The sequence below is a fragment of the Trichosurus vulpecula genome, chromosome 4, assembly GCF_011100635.1.
Source record: "Trichosurus vulpecula isolate mTriVul1 chromosome 4, mTriVul1.pri, whole genome shotgun sequence".
NCBI classification, from domain to species: domain Eukaryota; kingdom Metazoa; phylum Chordata; class Mammalia; order Diprotodontia; family Phalangeridae; genus Trichosurus; species Trichosurus vulpecula.
Window position 1 is genome coordinate 68,036,554 of NC_050576.1, and position 19,841 is coordinate 68,056,394.

The 19,841-nt window shown below is 37.6% G+C and overlaps 1 protein-coding gene across 2 annotated transcripts in view; it reads left to right on the forward strand.

Annotated features, from left to right (window-relative positions):
- The window catches only part of RABGAP1L (RAB GTPase activating protein 1 like), a 680,962-nt gene that overhangs the window by 20,597 nt on the left and 640,524 nt on the right, over positions 1-19,841 (forward strand). The gene's annotated exons all lie outside the window — the stretch shown is intronic.

The following is a 19,841-nucleotide window of genomic DNA, read 5'->3' on the forward strand; positions in this document are numbered from 1 at the left end:
TTTTCTTTTGGAGTTAAGTTTCTGTAACAATTAAGTGCTTAATGTAATGTTAATGGAATAGGAAGATCTTTCCCATCCATTAATAGGCCTATGTGACCTGCTTTGAGTTCTGGCCCAACTCATAGTGGTGATACATTCTGGATCACGTGGAGCCTGAGTCACGTGGAGTCCAGTGTGGGAGGAGTTTGCCAAAAATGGGAAAAAGAACGGGAAGTGGGAGTGAAGTAGAGCTGAGAGAGAGAGAGAAGCTAGCATGAGTGGGCAGAGGGAGGGATTTTCCTGGGGGAACTTGCCTATGAGGAGGCCTAACAGAAAGAATGTTCGAGATGACAGCGCTCCCTCTGTTGGTTTGTGTTAATTTCTCAGACAGAAGCTCTATCTGTTGGTCTTTATGAGTGAATTGAGCTGAAAGGTAGAGACCTACCCATGGGAAGGAGGCTTAGCTTAAGTCCCTTTTAAGAGCTGTTAAAGTGAATTGAGATGGTGGTGCTGATAATGTGTGTAAATATTGTTGTAGCCCTGTCAAGCTTTGTTTTCCCAGAAACAGAAGCTGTGGGCAGGAGCCCCTGGAGCCTGCTGTCAGGCAGGAGCAGGAAGAGCTTGGAGTGGAGCAGTCCGCATGAGCTAAGACAAGAAGCAGGAGTGGAGAGCTGCCTGTGTGTGAACCCAGGGAAGAGCTGGGAGCAGTCGGCCTACTGAGGAAGAGCCATGGGACTTGGAAGTCAACCTCAAGTTAAGATGAAAGAAGACTTTACTTGGACACTCTGTATTGACTGAGGAGATTGTAACTTGCTGTGACCTAGGAGTGGATAGTGTTTGTATTTTCTGATACTCCTTAAGGATGATATATAGTGCTAGGGAGGACCCTGGCCTGGGACTCCCTGCTTATGTAAACGAGTATTTGGGGGATGCAGTGATATATGCTGTGTGAGTATTCTGAGGACTGCCATAAAATATACTGAATGATATGTTTTGTTTAAGACTACGTGGCCACCTTAGTAATAAGTTGTTATGTTGCTATGAATGTTATGCTTTAGTTTATTGAATAATGTTTAGTTCTAAATAAATGGAGAATTCATTATACTGTGTGATTAGACCCTTAAAATTATTCACAGCTGTAGTCCTTGGGTGTGCTGCCATAATTGGCGTTACAACAATTGAACCTGGGTTTCCCAAACAGTTGTCTATACACTATGCTAGGCTACCTTTCCTATATAAAACACATAAAATAAATAAAGGGTATGTTCTGGGAGAAGATAGCTGCTTGGGGAAAGGAACAAGGAGGGGAGGAGGAAAAGCTTTGTGTAGAAGATGAGTTTGAAAGACATTAGGGATTCTAAGAGGCACAGGTGAGGGGGTACTGAGACCAGTGCAGAGGTGAGGAGATTGGCAGTTTGTGTGTGAGAAACAAGAAGGCCTTTTTGGCTTGCAGTGTGTAAGGGAGAATAATGTATTATAATAAAGCAGGAGAAAGGTTGGAGCCAGGTTGTAAAGGGTTTTTTTAAATGTTAAATTGAAGAGTTTGTGTTTTGCCTAGAGATAATAGGGAGCCACTGCAGTTTCTTGAGCAGGAGAGTGAACTTGTTAGACATTAGTTTTTTTTTTCCAATTAATTAATTAATTATTTTTTAGTTTACAACATTCAGTTCCATAAGCTTTTGAGTTATAAATTTTCTCCCCCTCCTTCTCCTCTTCCTTCTTCTGCTCCCCAAGATGGCATGCATATACATTCATATTAAACGTGTTTTCACATTAGTCATGTTGCAAAGAAGAATTATAACCAATGGAATGAATCATGAGAAAGAAGAAACAAAACAGAAAAGAGCAAATAGTCTGCTTCGCTTTGCATTCAGACTCTGTGATTCTTTTTCTGGATGTGGAGAGCATTTTCCATCACAGGTCTTTTGGAGTTTAGACATTAGTTTTAATAAAATAACTTTGGCAGCTTCATGGATTGTGGATCAGAGAAGGGGGAGGCTTGAAGGAGTGAAAACAATTAGGGAGGTATTGCAAAAGGCCCAGCCAGAGGAGAGGAGGGCCTGATCTAGGGTGGTAGTTGTGATAGTAGAGAGAAAGAGAAGGATTTGAGAGATGCCATAGGTGTAAAATCAACAAGATTTGGCAACTGATTGGTTATGTGGCATAAGGATGAAGGAAGGTTTGAGGTTGACTCCGCAGTTGCCAGCCTGCGTGATTGGACGGATGCTGATTTCCTTAACAGAAACAGAGTAGCTTGTAATACAGATTTAGTGAGTTTGGAATAGGGTTGGTTTTCTGGGGGACAGGTAATGATTTCTGTATTGTGTAGGTTGTGGCTGAGATGCTTGAAAGACATCCATTTAAAAACGTTCAATAAGTAGCTGTATTTCTAATTTTCTCCTTTTGTTTATATTTGCTCTGTTGCTTTTCCCTCATCTTTTGACTCAGTAGTTTTGTTCTCTTGAGTTCTTTAAGTAGAAACCTAATACATTTCTCTTTTTTGCTTACTAGTATAGGACAATTTATTTCTGTAACTGAAATGGAAGTACAGCTTTGACAATATTCTATAACTTTTGAATAGATATTGTATGCTTATAATGTCATAATTTATATACACACATACAGGCATACTTCATTTTATTGGGCTTTTGCAGATATTGTGTTTTTTACAAATCAAAGGTTTGTGGTAACCCTGTTTTGAGCAAATCTAGCAGTGCCATTTTTCCAACAGCATGTGCTCACATTGTGTCTCTGTGTCACATTTTAGTAATTCTAGCAGTATTTCAAACTTTTTTTGTTATTATTATATCTGTTATGGTGATCTATGTTCTTTGATATTACTATTCCAGTTGTTTTGGGGCACCACAAACCACACCCACACAAGATGTCAAACTTAATCAATAAATGTTGTATGTTTTGACTGTTCTACCAAGAGAAAATGCATTCCAACACCATGCCTTTGGAACCAGAATTGATCATTGCATTTCACCTGCGTTTTGTTATGTTTTAGGGTTGTCTTCATTTACATTGTTGTAGTCACGTATATATTTCTTCTAGTTTTTCTTTCTTTTCCCTTTTTCTGTTCATATAATTTTTCCATGCTTCTCGAAGTTTTCATATTTGTTATTCCTTACTCTGCAATAATATTCTTTAACATTTATATATTATAATTTGTTAATTCTTCAATAGATGAGCACGTGCTTTGTGCCCATTTTTTGCTGTTACAGAAATGCTTTTATATGTTTTGGTATATATGAGACCTTTCTGTCACTGGTTGTCTTGGGGGTCATTTGCCCAGTAGTGGAATTACCGAGTTAAAGGGTATCAGTAATTATTAACTTTTTACTCATAATCTCCTTTTTTTTTTTCCAGAATAGTTGGGCTGAAATGAGATAATTGGGGAATAAAATTTGTAGCAAGTTTCTCACCTAAGGATGTCATTTGTAAGATGTATAAAGAATTTATTTAAATTTGTAAGAATAAGCACTATGCCCCAGTTGATTAATGGTCAAGATATATGAATAGGTAGTTTAATGAAGAAATCCAGGCTATTAATAGCCTTGTGAGAAATGCTCCAAATCACCAGTGTTAAGTGAAATGCAAATTAAAGCAACTCTCAGGTTCTTACACCTCTCAGATTGGCAAAATTGACAAAAAAGGAAAATGACAACTGTTGGAGGAGCTGGAGAATAGGGACATTAATAATATACGGTTGGTAGATCTGTGAGTTGGTGTAGCCATTATGGAAAGCATTTTGGAATCATGCCCCCAAAGTCACTGGTTGGCATACTCTTTGAACCAGTTTATTAATACTACTTGGGACTACACCCAAAGAAATCAAAGAGAGAGCAAAAAGACCCATATATGTAGAGTAGTTGGACCAATTCACACCTATACCAATAATCCATTAGTGTTCCTGTCTTCCTAGCTCTCTTCCACATCAACTATTTCCAGTGATTTTTGCTAATCTGGCAGGGATCAGAGCTGTTATCTTAGAGTTGTTTTAAATATGCTTTTATTAGTAATTTGAAGCATTTTTCATATTATTGTTGATAATTTGCATTTCTTCATTGAGAACTGCCCTTTAAACACTTCTTTATCGGGGAAAAGCTATCAGTATTATATATTTATATCAATTTCCTATAGATTTCAGAACTCAGATTTTTATATATGATCAGTTTGTGTTGGGCATTTGAAAGGAGTGTGTTCTTTTGATCTACAGTTAACTTCTCTTACATGTCTATTTTAGTTTTTCATTGTATTTTTTAGATCTAATTTTTTTTCCTACTTGATGGGTGTGTTCTGATAGTGAAGTATTGTGTTTCTATTATTTTTCATTTCTGTAATTTTTTTTTTATTTCTGTACTTTGCTGTTATTAGGGACATTTGAAATATTTGAGTCTTTAGGTTTTCATTGTTTAATGTAATTTTATCATTGTGTAGTTTTCTTATTTGTTCTCTTAGTTTTAGTATGACGTTTGCTTTTTCTGATACTGTTGTTATTCCTGCCTTTCCTGTTTTGTTGAGGTATAACTTATCTCTTAGCGTTCTTACTCTGTTTATGTGTGTTTCTTTTTATATACGCTAGTCAGCAAATTGTTTATTTTATTTCTTAATGTTGTGTACGATCTTTTTTCTTTTTATAGAAGAGATCAACCTTTCTACATTTAATGTCATCATTAATAGACGGGTAGGGGAAAGGAATAAGCATTTATTAAATGCTAACTATGTTCCAGTCACTGTGTTATGTGCTCTACAAATGTTCTCTCATTTGATCCTCACAGCAACCCATGAAGTAGGTGGTATTTTAAATTCCATTTTATAGTTAAGGAACCTGAGGCAAACAGAGGTTAAATGACTTGCTTAGGGCCACACAACTAGTAAACATTTGAGGCTGGATTTGACTTGGAGCTTCCCAACTTGCATTGGCTGGTGGAGTACCCAGGGAACAACTACTGCTTGGGGTTCTAGGGAGAACTGGATGGGTGACTACTCCTAATGTTGTGGCTCATGAGTTCCATTAGGGTACTTCTTACTAGCAGTCAGCTAGTGGATTCAATTAGTTCTTTGAATTTTTTTTTTAATGTTTACAGATTACCCCTCCTCTGTGAGAGAGCTTTTGTAACAAAGTAAAACCATTAAGGAAAACAGTACACTGACCTCATGTGAAAGTGCATACAATATTCACATCTTCAGCATTCGCTTCCTCTAATTTTTATTTAAAGAAAAGACATTTATTCAAATGGCACAGCAAGAACAGTAGTTAGAAAACATTTCTTCTTCTCCCCCCTCCCCTATTAGGTACTCTTTCTCAAGGGTCCAGAGGGTAGAGAGTGGGAGTGATACACATGTGTAGGGAGCACATTTGGCCAGGGTAAATTACAGCTCTGGCTTCAGTGTCTTTTCTTTTTTTGAAGTATCCTTATAAAGTTCACTGTTGTGTAGGATGTTGTTGATGAATGTGTTAGTCTGAACTTGCCCCTCACCCAATATGGTGGCTCAGCTAGTCAGATTTCTTGCAGGGCTCAGGCTATCTTTTCAGGTTTCGGCCAAGCAACATTGCTCGGCTGTCAGGATGGTGCTGTAGCGAGGCTTAGCAGGAAGACAAGGCACTGTGTCTCTGTTGGACAGGTTGAACCACTGAACTCCCTTGGCACTGTCATTGACGGACAGCTGCTGTCTCTACCTTTAGCTTTTGGCTCAACTGTACTCCTTCTGTTGAGGTCTTTACAGTGTTCTTTTTTAGCTGAAAGTCTATTTCAGAAAGGGTGAGATACTTACACTAGGATTGGGCTTTGAGGGCTCTGAGGTTTGTCACCGCCCAAGGAAGTGAGAGCTATAGCCTTTCCTGCGTGACATTCATCCCTGGTTTAGAGCTCAGTTCCCTTGGTGAGGGACTTTACCTTTACTTTTTTGTAACCAGCCCACTGTATTTGCAAGATTCTTGTTGGGTTCTTATGCAAATGAATAGTTAGGGTCATTGATGCTGAAGCAGTCTGTGTTCTTGGTCAAGTTCATTGATCTTGTGGGCCTTTTTATGTAATTGATTTGTTCAAAACCTCTGATGCCTTACTTGGTGTAAAATGCTTCATTTATAGTCAAAAAGGATTTACCTTTACTTTTCATTGCCTTTATTTGCCCCTTATGGCATTCAGATGTGTTGAAGTCTAAATCTGGTACATCCTCGAAATTGGCTTATATGACATTTTAAACTAGATCAGAAAACCTTACTTAGTCTCATTATTCTTTCAATATTGTTACATAACTGTATTATAAAATATTTCCTTATTTATTTTCTATTAGCAACTTATTTTCTTAAGTAAATAAGATTTAAACTCTTTCCTGAAGGCGATGAGAAATTTAGATTTGAGGGTTAATTTTCCTCATAGAACTTCCTTGTGGTGTGCAGAGAACAGGCATGACCAATGTATATATGGGTACCAGAAGTCCTGCTATCTGGCATTCTCTTCTCCCTTGTTGGTATCCCATTTTTTTCATGTGGGGCCTGACATACTTGACTTAGTTCCATACTTCACTGTTGTCTCAGTCAGCTTATTCTCCTTGCTTCTTTCCAGTTCTGAACCAATAATCAAATCAATGCTGGAAATGCTGTGTTAGCTGATTTCCTTTTCATAGCTCTGTTCACCGTCCCTGTAACTTAAATACCTTTCTCTAGCTACCACTCTCCTATGTGTGTTGTACTTCCTTATTAGAATTGAAACTCCTTGAGGACAAGGGACTTTTTGCTTTTATATTTGTATCTGCAGCACTCAGTATAATACTTGGCATATAGTGCTTTTTTATTCATTTTTTGAGAGGCCCATAAAACATAATAGAGTTTTTTGGATTATCTTGAGAATAACTAAATGAATAATAAGATGCTAATGTAAATTCTTTTTTTTTGTTTTGTTAGAATTTGTAGGTAACTCTAAATGCAAATAAAGCTATTATTCTGTATCATATTTTCTTAGAAAGTTACTTGGGATCCTGGCAAGTTAATGACTTGCCCAAGGTTACACAGTTAGTATGTGTCTGAGGTTAGAATTGAACAACGTTTTCTTGATTCCCAGACCAGCTCTCTGGTCACTAAACCAAACTGTTTTTTATGTTAATGTAATACTGCTATTAATGAACAAGAATGCCATGTAAGAGCTCAGAAATATTCCTTTAGCTTTACTTAACTTTAGTTAGGTCCTTATTTAGGTGTTGTGCCCAGTTTTATTATCTTGATGGAGATAGGAAGGAAGTAGATAAAATTCTGAGACAAACAATGAAACCCTATTCTGCCTTTCACTTACAGTTATATTTTATATGTAAATGATTGTTTACATGCTGTCACCCTCATCAGAATGTAAGCTCCTTGAGATTAGGGGATCATTCAATTGCCTTCTTTGGTATCCCCAGCCCTTAGCACTGTGCCTGGCACATGCTAAGTACTTAATAGAGGCTTATTGACTGATAGATACAGGTTAAGATTTGGGGGTGCATTAATTTAGAATAGTATTAGAATAGTAATTGACTTAACTTTTCATAAATTTGAGAATTATTACAAGGAGTATGCTGACCAATTCATGTCCACAGAAGAGGAAATTGGTTTAGATTGCAGCAAGAGGGTTTAGTTAGAGATAAAAAAGTGCTTCCTGACTAAGAGTAATTAAATACCAGAATAGAATGTAAGGGGAAGTGGACTAGGACAAAGTTTTCAATCAAAAAAATGAAGAAATGAAAGAGCCAGAGGCATAAATCTCAGCTTCAGAAGTGAGTACACACTGATGAAACTTTGGAAGATGAAAAGTGCTTTAAGGTTTGAAGATTTCATAGTTTATAAAATTATTTTTTTAAGATGGCTTAGCAAACTGTTATTAATGAAATTAATGAAAAGTGAAACAGTCGAATTAATCAACAGAGAGTATTATTCATACTATTTGAAAAGGAGAACTGTTGAGTATTCACCGTTGCTTAATACTAATTTACAGTATTCTTAATTTCTGTACTTATACTCAGATACAGTATTTACTATATATAAATGTCAGCCCTTAATAAATATTAGTTGATTGAATATTTTTCAGGCATCTTCTAGCATAGCCTAGCAGGAATTAAAAATGAGATATATAGAAAACACAAAGTTACACTGTGAAGGGGGAAGATTCCTGATTGGTGGAACATACTGAAGGAGTTGGAAACATTATTTCAGTAAATTTAGATTAGGGAAAAAAATTCTTCGGATAGCATGAGCTGTGACTTTTTTCTGAAAATCATCTTGTCATGTCTCTGCTTAGAAACCATCAGTGGTTCCCCATTGCCTTTAGATTCAAATCCAAACTCTTTGGACTGGCATTTGAAGGTCTTCTACAATTTGACCTCATTCTTCCTTTTCCACTGTTTCCCAATTTTTTTTTATTAGTATTTTTTTTATTAATTTTTTTTTTATTTTTAGTTTACAACACACGGTTCTACATAATTTTGAGATCCAGATTTTCTCCCCTCCCTCCCCAAGACGGCATGGAATCTCATATAACTACCATGTATAACTTCGCATTGAATTAATTTATACACTAGTCAAGTTGTGGAAAAGAATTATGACCAATGGGGTGAATCATGAGAAAGAAGAGACAGAACCAAAAAAAAAAAACCCAAAAACAAAAACAAAAGAGAAGAAAAAAGGCGAGCATGAAGTGTGCCTCAATCTGCATTCAAACTTCACAGTTCTTTCTCTGGATGAAGATTTTATCCCACTTTAGGCCAGTCTCTTGGATGTCCCTAGAAGAGGCCAGTCTATTATTGCCTCTGCTCATTTAACTGATAACTGTTCCTCTTACCCTAAATGCTTTCTCTCCCATTCTTTATTTATTTTTCTCCAAGGCTTGTCTTTGCCATGAAGTTCTTCAAAACAGAACCATTTAATTTCCTGTCTCCTAGAAATCTGTCATTTGTTATTCTCTGAATTACTAATTTGATTGTAAATCCTGTACTGTCTTGCATTATTACTTAAAGATTTTATGTGTTTGTGCTTTGTCTAACTGGGTTGTAAAGTTTTCTTGTATGTGTGTGTGTGTGTGTGTGTGTGTATGCTGAATCCATACTATATGTTTCTGCTTTTTCCTCTCCCTAATGATGCTGACATCCCAGTCTTTTATATAAAATAGAATCTGAATAAATATTTGTAAAATGAATGAAAAAATAGTGTAATGGCACTAGTGTCAGAGAAGTTGCTCAAATATGAATGGCACCCCTGCATACACTGAATAGGTAAGGAAAGAAATAGAATTGTGCTGTTTGTGAACATACTTAGAAGGGAACACTTGGCAAAATGAAGAAGTTCAAACCCAAAAAGGCTAACAGGGACTGTTTCATCTTGCTCCCTTAGCACCTTGGACAATTTAATTTATTCCTGGGGGTAGCTGCTTAATAAATGTTTGAATTTCGTAGAAGAGGTGCATAATAATGTTTGTATTGAGTTGAATGTGCATTATGAATCCATTCATTGTATAAGTTACATAAGTGGGCTATATCCCATTAGTAATAATGGAGGGAAGGATAGTACATGTTAAAAAGATTATGTATGGCAGAGAGACTGAAATAAGAGTAAGTAAAAGTACATAAAACTAATTTTTTCAAGTTTTTTTTTCTTTTTAACATTCTTAAAAATTTTTTTTTTGAGTTCCAAATTCTTTTCTTCCCAAAATAAAGCTGTTTTTAAAAAACAGAGTTCTGAGATGGAAACATCTGTAACTATGGATATAACTTAGGAGCACATCATTCAACTTGTACTTACTGTGGCATAGTGGAAAGAAGAATTTTGGCTTGGGAACCAGGGGAGGTGGCTTCTAGTTTCTTCTTTGCCATAAACTAACTGTGTAACCTTAGATAGTAATTTGGTGTCCATAGTAGCTTTGCCTCTTTGAATCTCAGTTTCCTTATTTGTAAAATTGAGGAGGTCGTAGATGGTTTCTAAGGTCCCTTTGATCTCTAATCCTTTATGGTTTTGAATACTTGAAATGTGCCATGCTATGTTATTTCCTATGGAAAAAACAAGAACTATAAGATTTGATCTCTATCTTTAAAATAGTTTGTAATTGAGTTAAGGTGGCAGAACTGACGTGCGTGGAAAAAAGTGGCTAAAAGTATAATAGTTTATGTGTAATAGGAATTGAAAAACAAGGAGAGATCACTGTGGCCTTGAGCAATGGTTCCTTGTTAAAGACTTGAGCAGGTGTCTGTTATGTAGGCATCGAATTATTGACTAAACATAAATAAATTTATACAGCGGGATTAAGTGAAATTATGCAACAGGATATATTGAAATTATGCACTGGTTATTCGGGTGGAATCAAGAGTCAAAAGTATCTTGGCAGTCTGCAATGATGGCCCAGGTCAGGGCTGAAAACATTGGGGCCCAGAAATAGAGGCTATAGAGAAGGTCCATGCATAGTAGCTGTTGACTGGAAAGTGTTATAATTTGCTTTTCTCTTTCTGGTGACCCACCATACCAGACCTGTGAGGTTAAACTTCACATTTGTTTTTTATTTTTTCTGTAATGTTGGGACATCTATCTCATAGTCATTTCTGCTTCTGTCATTTACATGTAGACATGACCCAGGTTCATAACTTTGGGGTACTTTATATACTCCCTTACACCACATGTGCATTCAGCTACCAGGTCTTAGTAATTTTACCTCTACAACATCTCTCATGTCCATGAACTTTTCTCCATTCAACCTCTTATGTAATTCCCCTTCTCTTTTGTTACATGGCCACCATATTAGTTTAGGCCCTCATCACCCCTTGCCTGGACTATTGCCATAGACTTCCAGTTCGTCTACCTTTCTCACAGTTGTTCTCTCTCCAATCCATACTCCATATACATAAGGTATAGGTCTGGCAATGTCACACTGAAGTTAAGAACCTCCAGTGACTCTCGCTGTCAGTGTGACAGTGACAGTCATTCCAGTGACTCCCTATTGCTTTTTGCATCAAATACAAATTCCTCTGGCATCTAGAATCCTCCACTATTAATCAAGTATTTATTAAGTAGTTACTGTGTACCAGGCACATAGTAAGTACTGGAGATACAAGTACAAAGAAGGAAACAATCCCTAAGCACAAGGAGCTTACATACTAAGGTGGAGTGACAATTGTAAAGAAAAATATATACAGCATAACTATACAGTGAACACATATACAAATAAGTGAATTAAATTAAAATAAAAAATAAAAAATTTAAATAAAATTAAATAAAAAGTAATTAAATACATGGTAAAGAAGGGGAATTCCAGCTCTGTATCTCCTACTTTCTGCTGGAAAGCTCCACTTGGATGTACCATAAGCATTTGAAACTTAGCATGTCTAAAACAGAACTCATTGTCTTTGCCTCTGCACCCAACCTAATGTCTTTATAAAGGGTACCATTATTATTTCAGTATCCTGGAGTCATTCTTAAGTCTTCATTTTCTGTTACCTTACATATTTAATCAATTACCAAGTCTTGTTGAATCTATGTCCATAATCTTTCTCCCATCCATTTTTTTTCTCTGTTCACATGGTTGTTACCCTAGGTCAGCCCCTCATCAGTTGACTTTGAGCTCCTTGAGGGCAGGAACATTTTCACTTTTGCATTTACATCCCTAAGATCTGGAATGTAGGCATTTAAATGTTTGTTAATTAATTGATTCCAGGAATCTGTAGGGACAAACGTATAAATTTTTGAAAGAGAGAGAAGACATTAAAGATTAGAAGCAGTAGTCTAGTTTGACTAAAATGTAGAGTAGGTAAAGAAGAGAATGGAATAAAACTAGAAAGGTAGGTTGGAGCCAAATGACTTGGATGCCAGGCTAAGATGTTTTTATTTATTTGTTTGTTTATCTATTTATTTGTATAAAGAGACATTTCTTCCTTTCTGTTTGTTTCTTTGTTTTTCTTTGTTTCTTTCTAACTTCCTTTCCTTCTTTTTTTCTTTCTTTCTTTCTCTCCTTTCTTTCTTTCTTTCTTTATTTCTTTTGTAGCCCCTAAAGATCTTCAGTCTTTCTTATCTGCAAAACGTTGGGCCAGACCTTAAGGGGTTAAAGATCCAGTCTTTCCACTCTGGCCTTTTTGATGTTTCCTGTACATGATATTTCTGTCTTCTACCCATGTGCCTTTCTTTTCAGAAGTAGACTCTTATGCTTGGAATGTTCTCCCTTAGATGTGTGCATTAGGAAGGCTGCTTTGGTACCTGTTTAAAGGATGGGTTGGAACAAGAAAAGACTGTAATACAGGGAGGCCAGTTTTGAACAAGAATGGTCAATACGAATAGAGGGAAGGGAGGTAAAAATAGATAGGACGTTAATGGCTGTTAAGGGGGGTTAGGGAGAGAGAACAATGGAAGGAGAACCCTAGGTTTTGAGCCTGGGTGATGAGAAGAATGGTGGCACCATCAACAGAAATAGGAAAGTTAGGTGGAGAAAAGTTTTGGGGTAAGATGATGAATTCAGCTTTAGACATGTTGAGTTTGAATTACCAATAGGACATTGAGGTATGAGTGTTGAGTAGGCAATTGGAAATAAAATACTGGACCTGGAGCATGAGGTTGTGGACTGGAAAAGGGACACACATTTTACCATCGGTTGCTGAGTGGTGATTATTGAAGCTGTGAGAGTGAGAGTGAGATTTCAAAGGAGGATGTAGAGGGAGAAAAAAAAGAGGGCCGAAGACAAGTCTATATGGGAATACCCACAGTTAGAGGAGTGAAAGAAACCTAGGAAGGAAACTGAGAGAGAATGATTCGGAGAATAGGAAGAACACTGAGAACGGGCAGTGTTATAGAAGCCAGGAGAGAAGCTAGTGTTCACTGGACAGAGGATAGTCAGTGCCACAGAAAGGTTAGGGTTGAAGACTTGCAAGGAGCCATTGAAATGAACATTAAGGAGGTCCTTGATGACCTAGGATTGTGCAGTTTTAGGAGAATAATAGAAAAAGAAGTCAGATTTCAGGGGTGAATACATTATTCTTCTAGAAATTAAGCAATGGAGGGGTGGAGGGAAGGAAAGGTAGTAGTTAAAGGCGGAAGGGGTAGTAAGAATAAGGGGGAGAGCAAGGGGAGAGAGAGAGGGAGAGAGGAGAGATTTGAAAATGTTTCCTGGCAGAAGAGAAGAAGCTAGTAGAGAAGGAGAGTATTGACCTTAGAGTAGCTATAATCAAGGGCATAGGCAGAGGATTTAGGTTTGGGAAGGAGGAGGGCAAATTGATTCTTTGAGACCAGAGGGCTAGGGGAGAGGATAGAAGATGATAACAGAAAAATCTCCAGGTGTATAATAGGGGAGATAAGGGAATTTATGTTTTATTGCTTCAGTTTTCTCAGTAAAGGGCGGAAATGAGACTGAGCCTGAGAAGAGGAGAATAAAAGTTAATGTTGAATACCATAGTGGAAAGGGACCTGTTTCATGGTAGCCTCCGTGGGTGGCATTAGGGCCATGGATTACTCAACAGTGGTTTAAAATTTTAAAAGTGGAAACACTTAGCAAAATAAAAAGTCTCTTGTAATGACTTAAAGTTTATATCATTGTGACATTTGCAAGTTTGCAGTTTAGTCACCTGGATTTTTTTGTCATCATATGAAAGCATTGCGATAGGGAATGCTTATATGCTTGTCTTTTTTTGGTTGTTATTACTTATTAGGTATTTTTAAAAAGCATTTTCCGAACAGAATCTGACTTGTAAGGGACTTCAGAAGCCATCCAGTCCATACCTGAACAATAACCTCTGCCGTAATACAGCTGACAGGTGGTCATCGAGCATTACTTGTAGCCCTCTCCCGAGGAGCAAGCTGCCAATTTTGAGGCAGTCTATTTCACTTGGGCATATTTCTTGATTGATAGGAATTTTTCCATATATTAAGTCTAAGTTTTTCAGATTTTACCTGTTGCCCATAATTCTGTCCTTTGAAGCCAGATAGAACAAGACATGATCCTTCCTATAACAGCCATTCATAGGAGTCATTGTAGGGTAGTATAAAAATAGCCACTAGATTTGGAATTGGAGCTTGGGGTTCAGATCCAAGTTTTGTCACTTAAAATATGTGATCTTTCCCTCATTAGAGGGGAATAAGACCTCAGTTTTCTTATTTTAAGAGGAAGAAATTTGACTTGATAACGTCCACAGCCTCTTTCATCTCCTTACCTGTGATCTCATGTTCTCCCAGCGTCTTCTCTTTCCATATTAAATATCCTCAGTCCCTTCAGTTCCTCATGTGGCATGATTTTGAGGCTCTTCACCATCTGGTTGTCTTCCCGTGTGATGTCAGCCTTTGGAGGCAATTTCAACAACTTGGATGTTGTTAGCTCCTGGTTTTGAGACTCCCAAAGTTAATCAGATTGTAGAGATCCCAGAAAGAAAAGATCATAAGATAGAGCTACAAATAATACTCTATTGCCACCATATGATACCTTTGTCAAGATGCTTGAAGTAGATCATAATTCCCCCCCCCCACAAGGGCTTCACATGGCACCATGCCACCAATATTCCAAACTTTGACTTTTTAACTATAGGGATATTACATCCACTTAAGGTTGATCTGCCCACAGTCACTTTTTTTCTGTCTCAGACCCCTACCTAGTGTTTTTTAAGCATCCTGTTTTGGGAGTGGGCCTTGAAAAGATGCAAATTAACCTCCTAGGGCTTAGATAAAAATTGGGAGGAACTTATGCTACGTAAGGGACCCGTATGTAGTCTAAATACATACCTGGCTCCCAGTCATACTCAATATATATAGAACTCGAGGATTTTCCCAAGGTCAACCAAAAGCAATGGTTACAAACAAAAAGGTTTCTTATGTAAAGTTGCCTTCCACCTGATACTTCCATCAGATAGAGAAGTGTTTACTAAGAACAGGCCCGTTGGTTGGCAGGTTTTTCTACCAGAAATTTCTAGTTTTGCTCTACAAAATTAAAACTGACTCCTAGTCATCGCCGCATTCTATCTTATGCCTGGCTCTTTCTTTCTCCCCTGGCTCATGGTTCCAGTCCCTTGTCAAGTTAAGCCAACAAGCATTTATTAAGCACTTACTCTGTGTCAGGCACCATGCTAAACACTGTGAGGATACAAAGAAAGGCAAAAAGTTAGTCATTCCCAGTTTCCAGGCACTTACAGTCTAATTAGAGAGACAATGGGCAAACAGATACAATCAAGATATTTACAGATTAAATTGTAGAGGATTTCGGAGGGCAGTTGCTAGGAATAAAGAGAACTGGGAAAGGCTGTTTTTGTAGAAAGTGGGATTTAGCTGAGACTTGAAGGAAGTCAGAGAAGCCAGAAGGTAGAGATGAGGAGGGAGAGCACCCTAAGTGTGGAGGACAGTTAATGAATCAAGTGCCAGGAGTTGGAGATGGTATATCATGTGAGAAAAGTGAGGAGGCCCCACGTTGCCAGGCCACAGTATGTGGAAAGGAGAACTGGAAAGGTAAGAAGGGGCTGGTTGATGAAGGGCTTAAAAGTCAGAGGATTTTGTAGTTGACTTTGGAGGTAATAGGGAGACACTGGAATTTATTGGGGGTGGGGTGGGGCACAACATGGTCTGACCTGTACTTTAGATCAATTGGTTTGTCATCTGAGTGCAGGATGGATTGGAGTCTGGAAAGATTTGAGTCAGGAAGAATGACTAAAGGCTTTTGTAGTAGTCCAGGCCTGAGGAGATGAGGTCCTAGACCAGAGTGTTGGCAATGTCAGAAGAGAGAAGAAGGCAGGGAAGTGCCTTCTCCTAGTAGAAAATTTAGGTATTTTGCTAGTATAGTTTAGAGTGGGAAACATTGACTTTAGAGCATAGCATTCCTTTCCTCTTTCTCTCATTCATCTTCTCTCCCTCTTCCCCTCCATTTCCTCCTTCTTCCTTTCCCCTTTCCTCTCTCTATCTCTGGGTTGTTATTAAACAATGAATGGGTACATAGACCACCTCTCCTGGCCGAGTTGCTTGGCTTTTTCCCCTAAGTAACAGGTTGTCAGCTAGCTAGCTCGTATTTGGCATTTTATCATACAGTCCTATTGTTACTTAATGATATGATGTGCTATGCCTTTTCCCCCCTTGACTTTTGATTTTGGCAATCCTATTCCCAAAGTGTCCAATTTAAGTGTGATTTACTCTAAATAGAAACGCCTTGGGGCAGCCAGGTGGTATAGTGGATATAGTACTTGGGCCTGAAATCAGGAAGACTCATTTTCCTGAGTTCAAATGTGGCCTCAAACACGTCCTAGCTGTGTGACCCTGGGCAAGTCACTTAACCCTGTTTGCCTCAGTTTCCTCATCTGTAAAATGAGCTGGAGAAGGAAATGGCAAACCACCCCAGTGTCTTTGCCAAGAAAACCCCAAATGGGGTCACAAAGAGTTGGACATGACAGAAAAATGACTGAACAGCAACAAAAGAAAAGCCTCCCTCCTTGTAGTTTGGAAAACCACTTCTGGAGGTGAACTTGGATACTTTAATCATGAGAACAAGGGGAGAAGGGAAGGGAACAAACATTTATTAAGTGCTTACTATATGCCAGCTGCTATGCTAAGTGCTTCACAAATACCTCATTTTATCCTCATAACACCCCTGTGACGTAGATGCTATTACAAGGAAATTGAGGCAGGCAAAAATTAAGTGACTTTCTCACAATCACATAACTAGTAACTATATGAGGCAGGATTTGAAGTTGGGTCTTCTTGACTCTCGGGCTGTCTTCAGTGTGCCACCTACCTGTATTGTACAGTTGGAAGTGACCTTAGAGGTCATCCAGTCCAGCCACCCTCATTATATTGATGAAAAAAACGGAGGCCCAGGAAGGTGAAATGATTTGTCCATATGAGTCATATAAAATAGTAAAGGACAGAGCCAGGATTTAAATAAGTCTCAAAATCCATCACTGCATTCATTACATATATGCAGTTATCATCAACCTCTTAGGCCCTGAACCTTTCTTCTCTAACTTGATCTCTCTGTTGGTAACACCATCAGCTCACATGGGGTATACTTACCATCTCTGTGCAGATGAATCCCAAATGTATATATTCAGCTTTCCTTAATCTCTTTCCTGAGCTCCATCTAGTTACACATTATCAACTGCCTATTGATTATTTCAAACTGAAAGCTCCCAGAGACATCTCCAACTCAACATGTCCAGAACAAAACTCATCCTTTTTCTCCACACTCATTACTTCTTCTTCAGCTCCAACACTAACTCCTTCATAAGGCCCTTCCAGGTTCTTGTAGCTGCTAGTGCCTTAGAATATCACTTTCTTGAGGCAAGGGACCATTTCATTTTGGACTTTGTATTCTTAGCACCTACTGCAGTGTCTCATGTGTCATAAATTATTAATAAATGCTTTTGGATTGATTGGTTGGCATTCTTGGCTTGTGGAATTTTGTAAAGATTCAAAAAGGGTATCCACATTTTTCAGTTTTAAGTCTTTTAGATATGCTAGGCCATGAAATGCTTCCTTATTTTTCAATAGTATTTTGGTTGAAAGGATTTTTAAATTTCAGTCTTTGTGGGCCACTGGTAATGTTACTCAATTTTAATTTTTTTCAGTCCCAGTGATTCCTGAAGTTGTATACTGGGGCAGTTTTGGAGGCTAATAAAATTTTATTTATGTTAGTTGCCATTTTGGGGATGGCTGTGCTAGCAAAAATGCATTTCGGTAGATGACAGTTTGATTCATTTGAGGTGCTTAGGTCTAATGGGAGACTGAGTTTGATGACTTATTTTTAAACATTTAAACAAGATAAGTTGGAAGACAGTTTAGATAGAAAATTTAATGTAGTATCTAGGCTTTTGTGTTTGTTTAAAAATTCCATTTGTACAGTTTTGTTTGGTGCTTGGGTTTTGATATAAAATAATTTTGTTTTTTCAAAACATAGATGTATTGTCATTTAGTAACATGGTATAAGGTATTTCTGATTTGCAAAATAAAAATCTAACAGAAGTGTTTTTGAGTTCCCATAGGAATACATAATGTAATTCATTTATTGTGACTGCTGCTTTCCTCATGTTTAACTTATAGGTCTGTGTATGTTAGGTATATATGTTGTACTTGATTTGCCAGTTTTTTCATATGAATTACTTTAATAGAAACACATTAAATTATGCACAATTTTCGATTGGTTCAGTGGCTTAGTTTCTTTTGACTTATCCAATTAATCTAGACAGCAATAAAATACTTGTTTAGCTCAAGCACTAAATATTTTTTTGTTTGTTGCCTCATTGTATTCTAGTCTTAGCCACAGAGACTTAGGATGACAGGGTGGAAATTTTCCACCAATGGAAAAACTTCATCAGTAGAGCTGTCTAGAATTGAAACCGGTTGCCTATTCCTGGCATCCCTAAACTAGGAAGGTGACTGAGGATTTTGTGGAGGGAGGAGATGCCTGTTTAAGTATGCTATGAGTAGGTGACTTTGGGGTCTTGTTTTAGTGCTGGAGATGTGTTTTAGTGACCTCTCAGATTGCTTCTTGGTCCCATGAACCTCTTCCATTGAATAGGGAAGCACATCTTACCTCTCCCATTATGCCTCCCAGAGGGCAGAAGAAAAAGAGGCACAGAGTTTGAGAACTGAAAAAGCCAGGGAAGGAAGCTGGTAGGGGAAACACAGACCAGGTGACAAAAGTTGGGTACTTCCTGACTTCACCTGGTCTTTCTCTATGAGGACTCTGGCTGACCTTGTCAGAGGCATTTCCAACACTCAGAATTTTATGTCAGGGGGAGAAAACTTTTCTTTCTCAAATTGTGAAAATTCTAAATTGTGAAAAATTGTAAATGAGTAATTTGAAGACCAGGACTGGGCTCATATATAAGGAAATACTGTACAGAATGAAGTTTTCTTTGGGTTTGCAAAAAAAACACGAGACACAACTTAAGTCAAAAAATATTTATTAATTGCCCACTGTGTGCAAAGTACAGAACAAAGAACTACATTATACTGGAAATAACTCAAATTAACAAAGCCTTGGTTGGAGGTAGGTTGTATAAGTTTTTAACTTTACAGTTGAGGAAAATAAAAGGTTAAGTGACTGAACATGTGGTCACACGGCTAGGAGGTGTGACAACTCGGACTTGAACCCAGATATCCTTACTCTAAATCTGGTAGTCCTTTTGCTGTACCCCACTGCCACTCAGCCTTAATTTTGTATGTTTGTGTAACCTATATGATACTTTCATAATAGAATACTTGATTATATTTTGATTCCTCACAATTTAAGAGGTAAAATGATAACAATAATAGCTAGCGTTTATGTAACACCTTAGGGTTTGTAAAGCATTTTACAAATATGATCTCATTTCATCTTCCCCGAAACCTTAGGAAAGTTTGTGCTATTATGATCCACATTTAACAGATGAGGAAACTGATATGGATAGAGATTAAATGACCTTGTCTAGGATCATAGCTAATACATATCCGAGGCCAGCTTTGAACTCAGGTCTTCCTGCCTACTAGATCCAGTATTCTATCCACCGTGCAGTCTTGCTGCTAAATAAGAGGGGCTTTGTAGTAAACCAGCAACCCTGGGCTTATGTATCTAATAATATCTAACAATTAGCTTTGGAAAAAACTTCCCTTTTAAGAACTGCATATACTGTTTTCATCATTATAACTGATCCACTTAACTTAGGGAGGAGTTTACATATGCAACTACATTGTGGCAAACTTTTAAAACTTAATGAATTTATTGTACCTTGTTGTATGTGTGCTAGTAGTTTGATTTTAGAGGCTTGCAATACTTTTGACTTTGAAAAACTGTGGGATTAATATATGTCTGCCATAAATTTAAGAACTACAATTAGTTTGCTTAGTGCACATTCTCTTCTTCAACCAATTATTATATAATTTATAAGTGGGAGCTAGTACCAGCCTTAAT